At 40.8% G+C, this 18,661-nt stretch overlaps 1 protein-coding gene across 30 annotated transcripts in view; it reads left to right on the top strand.

The window, feature by feature from the left end:
- Positions 1 to 18,661, top strand: part of DAB1 (DAB adaptor protein 1) — a 1,273,242-nt gene that overhangs the window by 951,544 nt on the left and 303,037 nt on the right. Inside the window, exon 1 of one of the 30 annotated variants that reach the window (XM_078331971.1) lies at positions 2,737 to 2,808. The exons of the other annotated variants lie outside the window; for them this stretch is intronic. The gene's annotated coding sequence lies outside the window, so the exon portion shown is untranslated. Of the gene's footprint in view, positions 1 to 2,736; positions 2,809 to 18,661 lie in introns of those variants that run through there. 30 annotated transcript variants of the gene reach the window in all.

The raw sequence follows: 18,661 nt of genomic DNA, 5'->3' as shown, positions 1-18,661 counted from the left end.
TAGGGGCCATTTTACATTCAAGGCACAAGACACTTTCCTCTAGTAAATGGAGTTTTAATAAAGCCTTTGTGTGATTCCAGGTATCACAACAACTAAATCAGATCCTGGATGCATTAGCCTGGACCCTGGTGATGTTCCCTATGTCATTTCATTTGTGATGCAATACTTACTACCTTTGGCTGAGTTTATCAGCAGGAAGAGGTTCTAAATTATTATAGATGGCATCTGCTTAGATAAAATTATGTGTCCCCTCTTTGAACCTCAGCTTCCACAGTGGTAAAATGAAAGAATTAGGTTATTGCTAAACTCTTATCTAGGTCTGGATTTTATTTTTTGAGTGATTACTAAGGGAGACACCCCAAGTTAAGGGCTGGGGTCATGTTGTGGGGATCAACTGAGACTATGGATGGAATAAAAATGTGTAAATCTTATTCAGCTTTATTTTGACAGAGAATAACAACAGTTAGTTACAAAGGAAAAACTATGGACTCAAGGACTTTAGATACTTCCCCCTTCCCTGCCACAATACTAATATTGCAAGATAAATATTAATAGCATTTCAGAGATGAGAAATTTAGGCCAGGGAGGTTAAGAAACCATAAAGTTTAGCGCCAGGGATTAAGTTGAAGACTAACCTAACCTTGAAGACTTCATTATTTTTACCATCACCAACATCATGTTTGTTGCCATTGTATTATAGTAACATTGACAAGAAAGACGCAATCACAGGGACAGTAGCACAGAGTCAATATCAAGTTCTACTGGCTTGAGTTGAGGTGTCCACTGATGACCTTTGCCTGGATATAGATTGTGTAGGAAATAAAGGGTGTCAGACATTCTAGTTGATACAGCATCCAGAAAAGTTAGTTAACTTTTTCTTATGAGTTAAACTCAATCTTCATTTATTGGGAGCAAGGTCCAGGACCATAAACACATGCTCACCAACATAACTGAATTTCTTTCCTCCCCTTCAGACAGGTTGCAGGCAGGAAGCTGTGTGTGTGTGTGTGTGTGTGTGTGTGTGTGTGTGTGTGTGCGTGCGCGCGCACGCGCGCACCGCATATGGTGGTTGGCAGGGTAGTGGGGAAGAACAACTTCTCTCATTATAAGTCAGCTACAGAGAGTTTGATGTCTGATTTTTTTTCATTGTCCCAAAACTTGACTTTCTAAGCTTGGGGAATTTGATGATTCAGATGGCTGCCTCAGTTTCCCAGTGTGCTCAGGCTTCAGGAACCCAAACTTTATCAAGTCTGTGGAGATGCCTAGAGAAGCAGGGCAGGTTTAATCTTGCCACCCTTATATTGAGTTTTGTCTTCGTGTGGGACTGCTCAGCAGTCATGATGAGAGGGTGCACTTTGTTCCATTGTCCCACTTAGCCCACTATGTCATTAGAACAGTGACAGCCATTATGAGGCCACGTTGCCCTTCTCATGCCGGGTGACACAGCTGTCGTTTTCTTGGGGCCATCACAGGAGCAAATTGGAGCAGTGGGCTTTTGGAGTCACATTTTCAAATCTGAGTTCTGCTTGTCTGTCAGTCTGGCTGTCTATCATCTATCTATTTTTTTAGAGATGGGCTCTTGCTCTGTCACCTAGGCTGCAGTACAGTGGCACTGTCATTGCTCAGTGCAGCCTCCAATTCCTAGGCTCACATACCCCCCAACCTCAATCCCCCAAGTAGACGGGATTACAGGTGTAAACCACCATGCCCATCTCTCTATTTGTATTTTCTTGAGCAAGAACTTTAACTCTCTGTGTCTAAGTTTCTTATCTTTGACATGGAAATGAAACTATTAAACCCATGCGGTTTTCATGCAGAGAGATGACAATGAAGTCATCTCACTACAGTGATGGGAGCAGGGTTAGTGGGATAGACGAAATGAGATGATGATGATGATGATGATGATGATGATTATTATTTTTAACAAATGAGGAAAAGGAGCCTCACAAAAGTTTTCCTTTCCCAGTCTTGCACTGGGAGTGACTGGTGAAAACTCTAGCCTTCTGGGCACAGTTGCTTACTTACTGCTGGACTGTGAGCCACTTAGCAGCAAGGACCTTGCCATGCTTTTCGTCTCCAGGGCCTGGCTCTGGCATTCACTTTATTGATCTCATCCTTTACTTCTTTTTCCTTCTCCTCCGTGTCCCACACTAGCATCTCCACTGTTCTTTGATAAAAATACTTGGCTTGTTTCTGCCTCAGAGTGTTTGGGGCTTGCTGTTCCCTTTGCCTCAAATGCTCTTCCCCCACATCTCTGCATGGCATGCTCCTTCACCCTCTTAGAAGTTTTGCTCCAACATCATCTCAGTTTGGACTTTGCTAACTACTTATAAAAAAGACTTACTCCTCTCCAGCACTTCTTACAGCCTTCTCATCCTTATTTTTCTTCATAACATTTACCAACATCTGACATACTATATACTTGATAGACTCAATTGATTTATTGTTCACAACCTTCACTAAACATAAGCTGTGTCCTCAGAACTAAACAATGTATGGGAAAACAGCCCACAGTCTGTAAATTACACTATGTATTGATTGAAAGAGTAAATAAATGTGTTTGGAGAGGCAGGGGTCCATTCATGGAATGCCTCTTGCCCTGATGATGTTTGTGGCAGAACACTTAACTGCATCTCCCCATGTGATTGCTCCTTGCCAAACCCCTTCTCTGGAGATCACTGAAAGTCACTAATTGTGATCTCAGCTGTGTACTTTGTCCTTCCTTCTTTGTGGAGTGTCTTTGAGTTCGCACAAGGGCCAGGAGAGCTGTCTGTTCTGTAGCTTTTTTTTGCAGCGTGATCAACATAGGTAATGTAGTATTTAACTTCATATATTTTTTATCTCTGAATACAGCTCTTTATTAGAAATTAGTTCACCTAGATTGTTGAGGTTTGTTTGTTTTCACCTGCTGAGTTATTTCTTCTGTGTCTGAGTTTTTTCTCACCTGTGCCTGAAGTTCTGGGAAAATGTTTTCCAGAATGCTAGAAAACATTGAGTTTTGGTTAAGTTATGTTATCTGAGTTTTGGTAAATTATGTTCTGTACAAAGGGCTCCCTCTAAAGTGTGTGCAGAAGTCTTATCCTTTAATTCTTTTAAAAGACTCTTATGCTTTTTGAAATGTTTAAAAATAACTTATTCTTGGAGTAGAAGTCCTCTAAAAGTTAATGAAGTTAGAAATTGCCTAACAATACAAATCATATGGAAGTTTTCTCTATGATTGATGTTATGAATGATGGGCTCAGTGGACCACAGTGGTGTCAGAGGTGGACTAAAGATCAGGTGACCTAGCTAATTGATCTGTGTAATGTACTCATTGTGTGACTTTAGGCAAAGCATTTGATCTTTCTAAGATACTATTCTTCATATGCAAAGTGAAGACTCTAGGCCAGGGGTGTCTGATCTTTTAGCTTCCCTGAGCCACGTTGGAAAAAGAAGTATATTCTGGGGCCACACATAAAATATACTAACACTAACTAAAGCTGATGAGCTAAAAAAAAAAAAAATCAAAAAAAGCTCATAATATTTTAAGGAAGTTTAAAAATTTGTGTTGGGCCTCATTCAAAGCCATCCTGGGCTACCTGCAGCCCGCAGGCTGCTGGTTGGACAAGCTTGCTCTAGGCTACAGGTCCAGCTGGTATCCAAGTTTTTTTTCATCTTTAAAATGCTAGACTGGAAGCATAAAGACTTGTATCTTAGCTTGGTTACTTACTAGTACTACAGCCCTGGGTAAGTCAGCTTCCTTTCCAGAGACTCAGTTTCTCAGTGTTTAAAATGACCACTGAGATTCCTATTTTGTGTTTTTCCGAGGGTATTGAGAGAATTTCATTTGAACACTTAGATGGCAAAGTCCTTTGGAGGCACAGTCTTATTGTTATTAGAAGCTATTTGTTATTTTACTGTGATTTTGTGGCAATATGCCACCAGAATGGTTGGATAAAAGTTAGAAGATGAAAAGTCAGTGGACATAATACTGATGATTTTTAAATTGTGCTTTTAAAACCCATTGGGCTTTTGTTTCTCTTTTGACTTTTTTTTAATCCCCACTTTACATCTTAAGTTCTTGACTTGAGCTTGGGGAAGTGTTCACAGCTTTCATAACATTTTTCAAAGGAGTGTTTGATATACCAACTTTTTTCAACCCTGTGATTTTCTGTGGTTGTTTCCCCCTGGAATTCCTGAGAGGAGGAGATCTTTTCATGCTGCTTCTGATCATATATCCATTCCTCCTTGCATGGACATTAACTGGTAATACCTAGAGAATCACAGATGTCAAGAGAATGACTATTTGCAGGACTAGCTAGCTGCTTTCTGGAAACTGAAAGCTAATGGGAAAAATGGTTTCTGGAAACTGAAACCTAATCAAGGCTGGTTCATTTTTTAGGGATAACCCAATTAAAGATCTGGATGAACTGACAATAACCTACTAGTTTGGCTCTTAGAAGCCATTTAGTATTCTATTATCTTTATTTTGGTCTTTTTATCTCTAAAGAATACTTCTAAGTTAGACTGCATTTTTTTTTTTTTTTTTTTTGAGTCTTACTCTCTTGCCCAGGCTGGAGTGCAGTGGTGTGATCTCAGCTAACTGCAACCTCCACCTCCCAAGTTCAAGCAATTCTCTTGCCTCAGCCTCCTGAATAGCTGGATTACAAGCACGTGCCACCACACCCAGCTAATTTTTTTATTTTTGGTAGAGACAGGATTTCATCATGTTGGTCAGGCTGGTCTTGAACTCCTGACCTCATGATCCACCCACCTAGGCTTCCCAAATTGCTGGGATTACAGGTGTGAGCCACCGCTCCCAGACTAGACTGTAAATTTTAATGAGCAAAAGTTGAAGTTCCTCCAGAGGGGGGAAAAAGGATTATTATTCAGGTTAGTGACCCCACAGCTCTCATCAGCTGTCTGGGCAAAGGTGCAGAGATTCAGCAGCTTGGAAAGGAAATGTAGTCTAGATTCAGCAGATGAGGAAGGTCGCTTGGTCTGGGAGGTGTGGTCTAGATTCGATATCTAGGGAAAGAAGGTGGTCTAAGAGGTATGGTCTAGAGACAATTGACAGAGAAGTGGATGTGGTGTAGATTCAACATTCAGGAAAATATGGCTTGTATTTAACAAACAGAAAAGGGAATGTGACCTAGATCCAACAGACAGGAAAGGGGGTGTGGTCTGGATTCAACAGAAAGGAAAAGAGGGTGTGCCTGGATTCAGCAGAAAGGGAAGGAGGGTGTGGCCTAGAGTCAGCAGACAGGAAAGGGGGTATGGTCTAGATTCAACTGACAGAAAAGGATGTGGCCTAGATTCGACACAGTGGAAAAGAGGGTGTGGCCTAGACTCAGGCCTTCACTTCAGGAGAAGGTGTTGTCTGGGAGGTGTGTTCTAGATTAAACCGATTCTGTTTAATGTAGAAAAAAGAATTCTGCCAGCAGATTGCCTTTAAACTCAAACTGCAGACCCCAATTCTTTCCTAGCCTACTCTGCAGATTTTAGATCTACCAAGCCTCCACAACCATACGAACAAATTCCTTAGAATCTCTCTCTCTCATATATATACAAAACAGACACATAGACCAATGGAACAGAATAGAGAGCCCAGAAATAAGGCCACACATCTACAACCATCTGATTTCAACACAACTGACAAAAACAAGCAGTGGGGAAATGCTTGTTTCTCCTTTCTCTCTCTCTCTTTCCTTCTCTTTTTTTTTTTTTTTTCGAGACTGAGTCTCGCTCTAAGAAAAAAAAGAGATTAAACAGATGAGGAAGGGGGTGTGGTCTCACCAGCTGGGGAGGAGTGAGGAAGATTGTGGGCAACTCACTAACAACAGGTCCTGCTCTTTCACTGTCATTCAGGATGGCAGTACCTGTGCTAGGGCTGATAATCTAATTAAGGAAGCCTAATAAAGAGCCAGGAGTCAGGTGGTGTTTACAAGGTACTAAAAGATCTTGGACTCAAAAGACATGGAGTCCAGTCCCATTTCACTGGAAAATCTGTGGCTTATATCATCTCCAACCATCATAAAATGGGGACAGCGCCATGAAGAAGAAATGAGAGTACAAAAGAGAAGGTATTTGGCAAACCGAGACAGTCATTAGAAAGGAAATGTTAAATGAGTGCACAGACAGGGAGATTGGAGAAAACTGCGAGACCCTTTCCTTTCACTGTTGCCATGTTCTGACAAGGTCTGCTGTCTTCCTATTAAATGGGAGGTGAGTGTGGAGTGGAGAAAGCGAGTTGTTTGGGCCTCAGGCCTCAACCTGCACTTGAAGCCTACACCAGCTCACCTTTGCTACCCTGCAGAGAAGGCAAAAGCAGTTAATGATAAAATGTCAGAAAGGCACTTGGGGGCTTTTAGAAATTCTCACCAGGAGGGGTGGGGAGCTAGGGAAGGAATAGCAGGGGGTGGGGAGGTTGGGGAGGCATAGCTTTAGGAAAAATACTTAATGTAAATGATGGAGCGGTGGATGCAGCAAACCACCATGGCGTGTGTATACCTATGTAGCAGACCTGCACGATCTGCACATGTACTCCGGAACTTAAAGTATAATAAATACATTAAAATAAAAATTCTCACCAGGTAAGATTGCACACACGTAATATCAAATATGCAGAGCTGCCATGGTTGCATTATTATTTTATTGTTTTTATTATTAGTAAAACTATCCCGAGTTCATTTTAAAAAATGTTGTTGGATATGCTTAAGTAAATGACCGTAATATTTCTTTTAATACTTTGCATAAGAGAAGGCTACCCAGAAGCCTTGTACTTGGCAAGCAGAAATTAATCTAAACTGTTTTCTGAATTTACCAGGTTCTTGCCTGAATAGACAAGGAGCCTAGGGGCACTTCTTGTGGGTGTGATGAGTTGCGCATCCCAATATAAGATGTCTGAAAATAAAAAAAAGTCTGTTTTAAGAGAGAAAAGCAGTTCCTGAGTGTTTGGCAAAACAGGCTTTTTTTTTTTTTTTTCTTTAGTTTTATTCAAATCAGTCTTCCCAAGCATTCAGGGAGCAGAGTGCTTTTGGTTTTTTGTTTGTTTGTTTGTTTTGTTTTTAAATACTTTAAGTTCTGGGATACATGTACAGAATGTGCAGGTTCGTTACATAGGTATTCATGTGCCATGGTGGTTTGCTGCACCCATCAACCTGTCATCTCCAGTAGGTATTTCTCTTAATGCTATCCCTCCCCTAGCTTCCCACCCCTGGACAGGCCCTGGTGTGTGATGTTCCCCTCCCTGTGTCTGTTCTCATTGTTCAACTCACATTCATGAGTGAGAATATGTGGTGTTTGATTTTCTGTTCCTGTGTTAGTTTGCTGAGAATGATGGTTTCTAGCTTCATCAATGTCCCTGCAAAGGACATGAACTCATCCTTTTTTATGAATGCATGGTATTCCATGGTATATATGTGCCACATTTAAACTAAGAAAAAAAATAGGAATGTGGGGATTTCAAAGATTTTGTAATTTTTATTTATCAGCTAATATATATGTGAAGCTTTCTTGCATCTTATTAGCACAAGGGCAGGTCTTCAGGCTTCTCAAGGGACAAGATATAGATAGATAAGAAATGACGATTTATGAAGGCAGTATGGTTTTGTGGAAACATTGTGATATTTTTAATGAAATACACTTGGGTTCTAGATCTGGATTCACCATAGGAATGGGACCTGGTACTTGATACCTCATGACTTCTGTGCCTCTGTTTCCACTGCTACAAAATGGGAATAATCATAACTTACCTTCTCAGATTGTAAAGATGTACTAGCATGAGGAATGTACACTGCTTAGCACAGAACATAAAGCCTAGTAGGTTCTCATGAATGTAATTGTTTTCATTTCTTCCTTTCTCCCTTCTCTTTTATGCTCTGTTACGGTAGACATAGAGGCATGTGGTTCCTTGGGAATTTTGAAGAATATAGGCTGTGATAGGAAATTCCTCCCGGAGCAGGAGAGCTTCACCTGGGCCTTTGGCTGTCTTCTGCTTGGCCCTCCAGGGGCTCTCACTGCCCTATTCTCATGCTCTGGGAAGCTAACCCTTGTGGACTGCATCCATTCCTCTTTCATCTGTGGGCCTTCTGACCCTTTGGCCACTTATGGGGATTAGCCAGTGCTGGGTCTTAGCAGGAGGTTAAGGAGCGGGAAGTCTCTGTGTTTTTGATCCTCCTTTCAGTTTCTTTCTCTTTGCTGGCTTGCATTAGGTTTGCTGCTTCCTAGAATGAAGGTTACTACTCCTTTTTAAGGAACTGGCTCTACAAGTTTCCCTCCTAGTCTAGCCCCTTCCTCTTCTCATCCTTTCAGACCTAGGAGAGGTAACAGTTGTGCTCGTCTCTCCCTGGGACACTCCACTGTCCTTTGGGGTTTCCCTTCAACCCATTCCACTCATGTGTAAATCATCTCTTATAAGTCTTCTGAAATAATGTGAATTTGTCTTCAGTTTCCTGTTGGCACCTCCAAAGGTGAGCTGAGTTTGAATAGGTGAGGAAGTGTGGTACTGAATAACCAAGGTGCACTCTGGGGTCTGTGACCAACAAGCTATTGGCTTCCCTTAGCTTGTATTTTACATGAGGATGCTGACCTGAGTTGTGAGCTTGGGGGAGATATGCTGAACTAGAGCCTGAAGATCAGACTAAGTGAACATATCATATTTCACATAATAGGAGAAATAATTTTTTGGTATTAATAATTGTTTCCTAATTCATTTTGAGATGTATGCATTAAATAATCAACAGTTATATGGTACAGCAAATAAATATCAGAAAATACCTTTCTTTTCATTCCAAAGAACTATATGCAAATGGAATAGAGGGAAGGGAAGGCAGACAATATGTAATGAACACCTTCTCTAGTACCAAGCAATTTGCATATATTGCCTTATTTATTCTACTCAGCAACCATTATGGGCGAGGTAACAATTTCCCAGCTTTCCAGAGGTCCAGAGGGAGGCTCAAAGACTTCAAGAGATTTGCCAAAGGTCACATACCTGGGACTTGGTGGAGCCACAGTTTGAAATCCCAGGGCAAGTCTGTGAGACAGTGATGCTCATGGCTTTTCTTTGCCAGACACCAGGTAACAGTGGTATGGTTTGGATCTGTGTCCCTGTCCAAATCTCACGTTGGATTGTAATCTCCAGTATTACAGGTCGGGCCTGGTGGGAGGTGACTGGACCACAGTAGATTTCTCGTGAATTGTTTAGCACCACCCCCTTAATACTGTCTTCACAACAGTGAGTGAGTTCTCAGGAGACTTGATTGTTTAAAAGATGCGGCACCTCCGCCAACTTCTCTCCTGCTCCTGCTTTCACCATGTGAAGTGCCTGTTCCTGCTTAACCTTCCCTTCTGCTATGAGTAAAAGCTTCCTGAAGCCTCCCCAGAACCATAAGCCAGATAAACCTCTTTTCTTACAAATTACCCAGCCTCAGGTATTTCTCAATAGCAATACAAGAATGGACTAATACAACCAGTGATATATTTAAGAGTTCAGGTGACAGGCACAATTATGTGCATCGGAGCAGGAGCTGCAGGCTGTTTGTGGCAGGCCCCCACAATAAGGAGGAGTATGGCATTTTAAGGCCATGCACAGCAGTAAGACGGGGGTGGTTTTCTGGAGCTAGGAAGAGCTGTAGAGCCTGGCCTCATGGAGACTGGGTATGACTTTCTAACAGGAAGAATCCTGGGTGTCTCTTGGGATTGGGTATCATGTCGTTCCCACTGCACAGGATTTGGTTGATCCTTGCCATTGGGGACCTTCAGTTTCTACTTGTACTGGAAATGTCTCTTTCCCCTTCTTACTTACCTGTTTTTTTCTCTACCTAGTGGCTTCTGCCAGTCCTCACTTCTGCTAACTCACAACTTCTGCTAAGTCTTGGCCTTGCTGCCTCCTGGCTTCTCCCTGTTTGCTCTGGCTTCTGCACTTCTGGTCCCCCTGCCAGTGGATAGAGTCTTGGATATGGTTCTTTCTGCCAGGCTGAGTTGTGACTCCTGGTGAGGCAGCAAATTGTCCTTGGGGAGGGAACAGTCCCAGGCCCAGCCAGCTGGGACTTGTCTGGGGTGAAGGGCAGAGCAGGCAGCAGGGCAGCAACATGTACAACCCCTTTGCCATGTGATGGATAACATGCCCACAGGCTTCAGAAGTTAGGGAGCAGGCATCTGTAGGGTCACCGTTTGGTCCACCACTGTCTGCCCTCTCACCCCAAAGATCCACATTCATCCTTCAGGCAGTATATATTCCCCCCATCCCAGGATCTCTCTGGTCTCATTTGTTCAAAACCTGGAATGTCATCTAAATCTCAGGAGTTCAGAAGGCCCAGTTTTCATTATCTCAGTCATCTACATCAGTGATTAGGGCTTGAGCATCTTTGGGGAGGGGCATTTTTCTGCTTTCCACCAGCACTTCCCACTATGAGATAAACATTTTATGTGGATTGCATCATTTAATACTATAGTCAGATGTAGTAAGTATTCATAGTCATAGCATTTTGCTGTGAACATATTCAGGCGCGGGGAGTTAAATAATGTGCCCAACCCTACCCAAGTAGTGAGAAGAGTCATGCCCAGTTCTCTTAACCTTTATTCCTGTGTTTGCCAAACTTGGCTGCATTTTAGAATGACATGGGAAGCTTTTAAATCTCCTTGTGTCAAGCCGGGTGCATTGTTGTGCACCTGTAATCCCAGCTATTTGTGAGGCTGAGGTGGGAGAATGCCTCAAACCCAGGAATTGGAGGCTGCAGTCAGCTGTGATTGTACCACTGCACACTATTCTGGGCAAGAGTGAGACTCTGTCTCTAAAACATAAAATTAAAAAAAAAAAAAATCCCAGCACCCATGGTGCACCTGAAGCCAATTAAGTTAGAATCCCAGGGATGGGTGTCAGCTCCTCAGGTCATCCCAGTGTGCAGCGACACTCTGGAGCCATCCACTGTGCTCTTACTCATAGAGGTATGGTGTGCAAGGAATGAGCGCAGGTGGGTGGTCAGGGAAGGCTTCCTGGGCTGGGGAGTTTGAGTTTGTCGTGGTTTTCAGGGTGAAACAGTGAGGAAGGAAGCTTTTCCACGTTGCTGATTTGCTCCTTACTTTCCAAGTGTGATTGAATTTTTATGTTTTTGTGAGATGGTTCCCATAAATACATTCACAAATTGGGAAACAACAAGAAGAAGACATCCTTTGTCAGAGCATCCATTCTCATTTATGGCTTCAGGAAAACACGGTTATTGCTGTTTGCGTGTGCTTTTTGTCAGGGAGATAATTGTGGAAATTGGGTTGCTTCCCGTCAAGCACAGATCCTTTTGTGGAGAAAATTTGAGCCATCCATGTATCCATTTTACAGTAATTGAGATTGGACTAGCAAATCATTAGTGAGCTAAAGGAAGATGATAGCCCTTTTTGTCAAAAGGAAGGTGCTAAAAATTTGATGTTTGAGGAGAGCGACGAGAAAAAACAGATTATCAGTGATGAGAAAAAGCCTGCCACCTGTCTCTCCCTTCCTTCCAGAGGGAGAAGGTGGCATCTATTAGCAGCACCTCAAGTGGGGCCAGTGGGCAAGGCTCTTATAGGAGGAATCTACTGATGCTCATTGGGACCCAGACAGTCACTGAGATGTGGACGGCTTCAGGATGAGTCCCTGCCCAGGTTCGCTCTTGAAGCAGAGCAGCTTGGGGACATCTGTTGCACTAGCTAGGCTTGCTACTTACGGGTGTTGCTTCTGTTCTCTTTCTGATTGTCAACTCTGAAGATAATGAAATGCAGCTTGTGGAAGGGAGAATAAATAATGGCGGTATATATTTTAGGTAAATCAGTAGGTGAAGCTGCCAAATGTGGCATTTGTTTATTTAAAATCCCCTTCACAGGGAGGCCAGCATTAAATACTTGTCTTTTCTCCCTGCAAGACCCCAGGGAATAGCAGTAGTTCACGTTACTCAAACACTCTGTGGAAGAAACAGGGATGAGTACAGGGCGTTCAGTCTCCAAGAGCAAATAAACACAGTGTGCCTGCCTCCCCTCCTCTGGCTGGTGTGGAGCAGTGTTAAAATGAGGAATGACATCTGGCTAAAAAGGCCAATGAGGGAGGTGCCCCTTTAGAATCTGTGTTTTGGGGAGCAGGTGTGATGGGTACCTGAGGTCAGACTCAGCCCTGGGTGGCTGTATCTATGGCCAGCCCTTGATTAATCTCCCTCTGTACCTTCAGCATTTACAGGGTCTGTTTACATAGAATCAGTGTTTAGGAAATGTGTGTTGATCTGATTTGATTGACAGAACCTGTGATTTAATGGCTATGTTCTGAAGGAGTTGGGTATGCTTTTTACCTTTGTTTTGAAGATTCATTTATCTAGGACCTCTTTGGGAAAGAAAATGGAAGCTCATGTGCTTTTAAACTTACTCCCTTCATGCAGCAGTCTTTTGCTTGGCTGACAGTCCCTGGGCAATTCCTGGACAAGCACCAGTTTGTAAGAACATAATTGCTCCCCTGTTATCCCACTACTCACCTGTGAGTAGTCAACGAATCAGTGAATAATTTTTGAGGTCTCCACCAGGGTATGAATTTTTGAATATGGTTACATACATGTGCTACTGTTAATCTGCATAAACAAACTGGTATTTATTTTTATAGAGAAAAATAATCTTAGGCATTGTAGAGTTTGATTTCCCCAGCCTGTGGATTTTCTTGGGGCCTCCTTGAGTTGAACACCACCGGGTTTACAGGACCCCTTCCAAGCACCTCGCTGCCAGGGTCTGAATTCAGACCCACTACAGTCTGTCTGGCCTCTGTCTCCTTCTGCAGACTTGAGACTTGCCTCTTGTTACTACCCAGCCATGATGAACTGAGTTCCTAGGATTGATTGTCTTCTCTCTGTTTCATGCTATCATCCACAGTTTTTCTTCATAAGGTGACTAACATGTACTAGTCTTCCTGAACTTTGTTCAACGATCTCCTCTTCTCTCAGAAGTCTTCCATCTGCGCCCCCATTGTTAACTCACCCCACCCTGTAGCATCCCCAGGTTGAAACAGTGCCTATCCTCTGCATTTTTGAGAATCCTGTGATTTCTCTCATACCAACTGTTAGCACACCATGCAATCACTGTCTCTTTTTGCCTTCCTAACAATTTGAGTTCCTTGCAGTTGGGATTACATCAGAAAGAATTCTGAGCATCTAGAACAGTGGTCTATCAAAGAATTGGTGTTTAATAACTACTTGTTCAATGAATTAGTGGATTTGCTTTCTTATTTAAATATTTGTTGCCAGCCAGTACAACATGGCAGGCCCTGTGCAGGGGGCTGGTGTGGATGCAAAGGTGAATAGGGCACATTCCCACTCAGGTTTGGGACAGTTTAAGGCCTGCTGGGGAGACAGACACACAGATATATGACAGGGTAGAGAAAAAGGATGAGGAGAGAAAGGGAGGGGAGAAGAGTATGAGCTGAACACAAGGCAAGCAGCTGTGACATTTTATATAGCTTTGTGCATTTTGGTCTCCTGTAAGCCCAGTGAGGTAAAAAGGTATTCCCATTTTACAGATGAAGAAATTAACGCTGAGGCTGGTTAAAGAGCTGAAAGGCCTAAATTTCCCTAGGTGCAGTCAGGCAGGCTTCCAGCCCAGCCCCTTGGACAGCTTGCTGCTTTAGATTCTGCCAACTACTGATAGATGTGTTTTAGTAAAATTAGAGGTGAGAATTTTAGAAGGCTGGATGTAACTGGGGTCCCAAGTATTGAAAACACTCACTAACGGAATTATTTTAGGTTTATACACTTGTTTTTTTCTGATACCCTAAGAGTTTATGTAATGAATTTTCATGGTGCTATAAATACATAATGAAACTATATGATCCATTAGTTAAATGAAATGTTCCTAAGTATGCCATGTTCCTGTCAAATAGATTCCTTTAATATTGCTAAAACCTGGTTCTGGCTTTTGTTAGCTTCGAGTTTGATTACGGAAGCACATTGTGTTCCCTCCCTGTTTGCCTTGCCAAAGATTGACTGATGTCTAAATAACAAGAGTGCTGCCTTCTGGAACATAGCATTTTATTTTTCCAAAAATACTTTTCACATAAATTTATGAGATTATTCTATTATTGTTCCATTTTACAGATGAGCAACCTGATATAAAAACATTAGTTTGTTTAATTCTAGATTTTACCCTAGGAAAGTTAGACCATCAGATACTGTAGAGCAAGATCCCACTTATTTATCTTTCAATTTAATTACTAAAAAGAATATATGCCTTGTTCATAAATAACTTAAATGGATTTGCATCACATTGTTTGGACCCTATTTAAAATTATTATACTAATATTATGCTCTCAGTGTTAGTTTTATTATCTCAGCATACAGTAAGAGATGTGGAACATTCTCTTTTGGAATTTTCTAGAGACATTGCTTATGTTAACATTTGTGATATCAGTGTCGATTTCATGAAACCTGATAGTTTTCTTTCTCTGCTTCTGGTCCAAAGGGAAAAAAAGTTGTATAGACTTTGTAACTGAGCATATTTCTCTCTTTGCTCTGGCTTCTAGGAATCTCATAGCCAAATATATAGCCTATCTTTTACAACTGTACCAATGTTTTTGGTGTCTTATTCTTGCTTTGGCCTTCATCTTCATTTCTAATTCTTTGTGTCTCTTTGTTCCAGTTTTCTCATTTATTTAGTTTATCCTATTATAGAAAATGGATCTCTATAAATTGCCTAAAATTCTATTTCTTTTTCATAATGTGTGGTAAATATAACAATGCCACATAATGAAGATGAGCTGTTGGGCTCAGATATGTCTCCCATATTTGTGGTTTGTTTTCTCCCCTTTCTTGTTACAGTTTTGGCAAGAGAGCTTTGATTGGGTCCACGCTAAGGCTGTAAATCTATCAGTTTTGTGGGCTTCAAAGTTTTAAAGCTAGGGATATGTCCTATCAGTGTATTATTTTTCTTGAAAGTTTTGGGCAAAGTAGATGATGGTTGTACATCTTCTGCAATGATTGTGGTCCTTTATTAGCAGAAAGATACAGCATCTCTCAATACTCTGCCAAAAGTTTCTATAGCACTTGTAACTCTCACGACCAAAGCAGCTTTACGAAACTGCTGCCACTGAATTCCAGAAAAGCTTTACCTTTTCCTGTTGTCTTGATCCTGAAAAGATCAAATATGCAGCATGGGGAAATTTTAGGCCTTTTCCAAATTGTCTTGGTCAGATCAGATAATCTTTGACGTACTAAAAAAAAAAAAAAAAAAAAAAAAAAAATTGACAGATTAATGACATAGTCCCAGGGATGGAGAGGGAGATACTCTATAAAAGGCCTACTTAGACTGAGTAATTAAAGGAACCTGTAGTAGTCCAGTGGGCAGGAGCATGAAAGGTCTATGTCGGCATAGAATACATCCTAGAGAGGAAGTTTAGAGCTCAGGAAGAAAGAACCCTGTTCGATACAACCTTGGTCCATCTTCTGCCAAGTTGCATGGTCTGGGGAGATAGAGGGTGGAGGTGGAATCTGTGATCAGAACTGGCAGCCATAAACTAATTTTAAACCCAGCTAGCCTTGGGAGTTAGAAAGCATGCCATCTAGGGAGCTGGAATGGGTTTGAACTTAGGAGAAAAGTGAGGCCAGAGTTTACTTAGTCGAATACTTCCTTGTGCTAGAGTTTGAGCTAGACCTTTTTTTTTTCCTCTTTTACTTAGTTTGGAAATAATCTTACAATTACAGGAAAAAGTACAGGAATAAGGATATGCAAAGAACACTGCGTGCCCTTTACTTAGATTTACCCATTGCTGTTATTTTATCTTACTTGATTTATCATTTGTGCATTTTCTCTTTGTGTGTATTCACACACATGTGCATACACATACATGAATTTTTTTCTGAATCATCTGAATGTAAAGTGTACATACCTTGGCCCTTTATTCCTGAACATTTAGTATGTTTCCTAAAAACAGGTATACTATTTCATATAACCACAGGAAAGTTTTCAACTTAAATAAATTTACCATTGATGCAATATGTTCACCTAATTTGCCATTCAGATTCAAATGTATCAATTGGCTCAATAATTTTGGAGGGCTAACATTTCTTTTCTCTCTAGTACAATATCCTATATAGATATGACATTTAATTGTTTTTGCTGCTTAATTCCTTTTAATCTAAAATATTTCCACAGCTTCTCTTTGTCTTTTATTACATTTTCAGTGAATACAGCTCTCCCCTTCCCATTTTTTAAATGCCTAATCTGATTAGATTCCTGGCCAGAATACTACACGGTACTACATAGTGATGTTGTGTTCTGCTCAGGGTATCACATGCTCTCCATCTGCCCCTGTTTGGTGATGTTAATTTTCTTAACAAGATTTTGTCCAATTTCTCTGCTATGTAATTACAAAGTTTCTCTTGGAACTGATAAACAATAAGTGCAAAGACGGTTTAAGACCTGCGAATACTCTGCTTCTTATCAAAAATTTTTCCCTGGTCTTAGCATCTGTTGGTGATTCTTGCCTGATCTATCTTTGCTCATGGCTGTAAAATGTTGAATAACCCTTGGTATTTACTAGTCAGCACCTGTTCTGCTATAAGCAAGACAGCCTTCCATTCTTATCCCATTTGTCTGTCTGTCTGTCTGTCATGGGTATAGATTTGTGAATTCCTATTTTTTTCAATGGTTCATTATTTATTACCATCCTTGATTATATTGGTGTTTAAATCGTTCCTGATTAGGCTGGTGAGAATTCTTCATGATGACTTCCATGTCCTTTATAAAATTCCCTCATCATTTTTTGTTTTGAGTACTTAATTTCTGGAATAACAAGATATTTCAGGCTCATTGTGTACCTGCCATGAGCCAGCTCTGAAATAATTCATTTTTCCTAATAAGTCTTAGTTTCTTCCAAAATCTAAGTATTAGGCGTCTCGTTGCTTGGGTATCTTTGCTTCTAGGCCCTCTTAGTGGACAGAGATAGGAAATAGTTGCACATCAACACGTACATGCATTTATACCTATACATCTACGTACAGATGCATGTATATTTTATAAATCCTAAGTTTACTTTGAAACCTACAATTTTCAATCTATCACTTTAGCATTCTTTCCTGCTTTCCCTTCTATATTTTAACATCTCTTTTCCCATAGGAGAACCTTGGCTCCCAGCAACATCTGTGCATTTACTACTTTGGTCCATTCTATAGAACACTGAAAATAGTTTCAGAATTGCTTTGCTCATAACAACCACAGAAAACAAGCCTACTAAAAAGACGTTGGAATTTGTTTGCTGCTGCTTTTGCTTCAACTATATCCAAGAATGGGTGTGAGCCATCCAACTCTGTGTTTACAAGTTATTTAATAACGTTTTTTCCCCTCTACCGCTTCAGCAAGTGTGCTTAGGATGTCCATTTAACATACAATCGACCTGATTTGCTTCAGTCTGCTTTTAGTTTTAGGTTCCCGCTTACCATCCCTATTAGTTTAATTTTTCTCAGATACATTAATATACTTCCAAACGTGGAAATTATGCAAAAAGCTATATTCTGGAAAGTATCACCCTCTGCCATATCTCCATTACCACCCAGTTCCTCCCTATGAAAAACAACTTCCGTGTTATCTGGTTTGTTTCTGTGAAGATAAAAGATAGCATGCTATAGATTGAGCTCGCGCCAAAATCTCATTTATCTTCCAAATCTCATATACTTGATGGTGGCATTCCCATTTTACTGCTGAGAAAACTGAGACTTCTTTTGTGTACTGTTAAAAACCTTTGTTCCATGTTGACATAAAATTAACCATTTTAAAGTGGTACTTAGTATAGTCATGATGTTGTGCAACCCTCACCGCTGTCTAGTTCCAAAACATTTTCATCACTCCCAAGGAAGACCCCATACCCATTAAGTAGTTCTTCAGCCTTATGCCCCTCCCCTAACCCTGGCAACCACTGATCTGTATTTCATCTCCAAGGATTTATCTGTTTTGGATATTTCATATAAATGAAACCATACAATATGCAACATATTTTGCCTAACTTGGCTTGCCGTTTTCAAGGTTCATCCGCATTATAGTGTGTATCAGTACTGCATTTCCTTTTTATAATTGAATAATATTTCATCGTACAAATATTTTGTTTTTCCATTCATCCACTGATGGAATTCTGGGAGGGCTTTGAGTGAAGTTGGAGAGACGAGTGGTTTGTAACTTGCTCTGTGCTGTGCTATTTATTAGCTATGTGGCTTTGCACAGGCTCCTAAGCTGGCTTGTGCCTCAGTTTCTTCATTTGTTTAATGTAGATAATAATATTGGATGCTTCAAGTAGTTGAATGAATTGTATCAAATAATGCCAGAACAGCTTATAGCATAGTACTTGGCAAATAGTGGGCCCTCAATAAACAATAGCTGTTTTATTGTAAGATTGTATGAGAGAAAGGGGAAAGAAAGAACACAAATGTGTGCTATAGTATGTGTTTACTGCATGTTTGTTCTGTTGGAGCTGCTGAACCCTTCATGCTTCGTTTAAAAAAAAAGACATATCTGTTTTCTCTGCTTTGTGGTTTGGTGTTTTTGGCCCCCACCCCATCACTAAACATGAAATTTTACATTTTAGAAGCAGTTCACTAGACAGAATGTCTGTAGTGGAATGTTACATAATTCACATTTAGATTTGAAGAGCTCATTATAAAAAACCTGACACACTTCAGGAATATTAAATTAC

Source organism: Callithrix jacchus, chromosome 7 (genome assembly GCF_049354715.1).
Source record: "Callithrix jacchus isolate 240 chromosome 7, calJac240_pri, whole genome shotgun sequence".
In the NCBI taxonomy this organism is placed as follows: domain Eukaryota; kingdom Metazoa; phylum Chordata; class Mammalia; order Primates; family Cebidae; genus Callithrix; species Callithrix jacchus.
Note: the sequence above shows the minus strand (reverse complement) of the source record. Positions and strands in the feature narration are given on the sequence as shown.